Below are 2518 nucleotides of genomic sequence, written 5' to 3' on the forward strand. Positions count from 1 at the left end.
ATCCACAGGGTTGAGGGGGTGTTACTAAAGGTACTTACTAAAGGTAAGAAAAGTATCTGTATATTTATGGCATGAATATCAAACACCATTTTTACCTGTATACTTGCAGATCATCATTGCAAAACACGTCATTTTGGAATACCTACAGCAATCAAGTTGACAGCACATTAAGGAAGAAAAACAAATGCACATAATTCATTTCTTTTTTATTGTTTAGTTTTTTTTAAATTAGGGATTGATTAAAACCCTATTGGGCAAAGGAAGTCTTATGATGAAACAGCTGGTCCTCTTCATCATAAAAAACAAAGAAGAGCCAGGAGCTCATTTAACTTTCCAAGGAATTCAGGTATGACATTCTTTTCTTCAACTGAAAGGCCAGTTATAGATTTTATTTTTCCTAAAATATTAATTTACTGATGACCCACAAAGTTCATAAAAAGTTTGAAGGGCAAGCTTTCTACATAATCCCTCCTGGGACAAAATTCAGAAGAAAGTCCTCTTGGATACCTGTGCATTTACAATGGCTGTTTTCCATGCCTAGAATGTTCTCTCTCCTAACTCCAATTCCTAGACTCCTTGCCTTCCTTCAAGATCGCTCTAAGAGAGAAGGTTAGCACTCCCCTTGATAAGGATGGAAAAGATCCTAGTGGCCTTTACAACACATATAAGGTTAAGGCATTGCCACCTATTCTGTGGCATCTAACCACTCTTAGAATCTGTGGGAGGCCTTCCTTAGCCCCAACCCCATCCTTGTCCTTTCCCTAAGATTATCTTCAATTCATTCTGTACGTATCTTGAATATACAACGTTTTTTCCATATTGTCTCTCCTGTCAGAATGTAAGTTCTTTGAGGATGGGAACCATCTTTTTTTCTCCTTTCATTTTTTGTATCTTCTACACTTGTTACAATACCTGGTGTATATTAATAAATGAATAGCTTAAAAATGCTTGTTGACTGACTGACTTTTCAGCATTCCTTTCTCTTCTAGTTTTAATTACTCTTTTTCAGGTAGTCAGTTAGAGGGACCAGGGATGCCCAGGGGCCATCATCTGGGCCTGTCTTCTTCCATTAAGGTTCTGTGTGACCTGAACTTTTCTTTCTACCATATACCTTATTGAATACTATTCTGGCCATCAGGGCCTGGCAAAACTTTAAGGAAAAGATGAGGTTTATTTCAGTAGGAACAAGAAATAGAGTTCTGTTCTGGGGCAAGCACCACCACCCAGGAGCTTTGAAATGCCCCCATATACACAGCCTATAGGAAAGATCAGCCCCAACATTTACTACCAGAAATATAGATAAATGAGAAGTATGTGAAGAAAGAAAGAAAAAGGAAGTCATAGACATATTACTTTCTCTGATTATGAAGTTTATGGAGAGGAAATGAAAGTTGGAGGGTAAAAGGATCAGTGAATAGAAAGCAATAAAATCAATATTGATCCAGAGCTACTTGAATATAACTGGTGCTGTTTTTTTCATCACTGGCTGTAGGCTGTTACATATGCCAGTAAGCAGCTGACAGAGGCCTAAAAATGTATACAAAAGTTAGATATCGGCCCTTTCATTGTTTCTACCTTCAGACAAAAATGAGGAGGAAGAGAAAAAAATGTACATCTCTACAAAGTTAGGCATGTATCCTCTTTCCCTTGACTTTGTTACAATATATCTCATATATCCTCCCCCATCTCCCCCCCCCATTCTTTTAAGAAGTGAACAGGCTTAAATGAACTCTTTGTGAAAGTTCAGTGATATAATGATACTTCATGCATTATCAACTAATTAATCAATAAGCATTTATTAAGACATATGTGTTAGCCATTATGCTAAGTGGGGGGCGGGAAGGGAAAGGGATGCAAAGAATAATTAAAAATGGTCCCTGTTCTCTAGATGTTTACATTCAAATAGGAGAAACAACATATACATGAATCAGTACACACAGGATAAGTGGAGAGTAGCTGGAAGATAAGGGCAGCTAGGTGGTGCAGTGGATAGAGTGCTGGGCCTGGAGTCAGGAAGACTCATCTTACTGATTTCAAATCTGGCATCAGACACTTACTAGCTGTGTGACCCTGGAAAAGTAAGTCACTTAATTCTGTTTGCCTTGGTTTCCTCATCTATAAAATGTGCTAGAGAAGGCAACGGGAGACCATTCCAGTGTCTTTGCCAAGAAAACCCCAAATGGGGTCACAATGACAAGACCAAAAAATGACTGAACAACAACAGAAACCAAAAGCTGGAAGATAACCTTAAACGGTAAGGCACTAACCACTTAATTTACTTAGAATTGAATTTTAACTAGTTGTGTTATTAAATTATTATGATCTATAATAGATTATCTGTCTCATTTTCCCTGGCTCCAAAAATAATTTAAGACAAATTCTTTTCAAATTTTCAAAATCTAATTTGTCTTCTTTTTCTTTCCATCAGAATATCAATATATTAGAGGTAGTATAACAGACCGGGAGACAGGAAAACCTGGGTTCAAATTCTACCTGTGACACTAGCTGTGTGTCCATG

The 2518-nt window shown here is 37.4% G+C and overlaps 1 pseudogene; it reads left to right on the plus strand.

The window, feature by feature from the left end:
* The first annotated feature begins 592 nt into the window (after positions 1-592).
* On the plus strand, positions 593-712 carry LOC114026755 (annotated as a pseudogene).
* The last annotated feature ends 1806 nt before the right edge of the window (positions 713-2518 follow it).

Source organism: Vombatus ursinus, unplaced genomic scaffold (assembly GCF_900497805.2).
Source record: "Vombatus ursinus unplaced genomic scaffold, bare-nosed wombat genome assembly UNPS02014841.1, whole genome shotgun sequence".
In the NCBI taxonomy this organism is placed as follows: Eukaryota; Metazoa; Chordata; class Mammalia; order Diprotodontia; family Vombatidae; genus Vombatus; species Vombatus ursinus.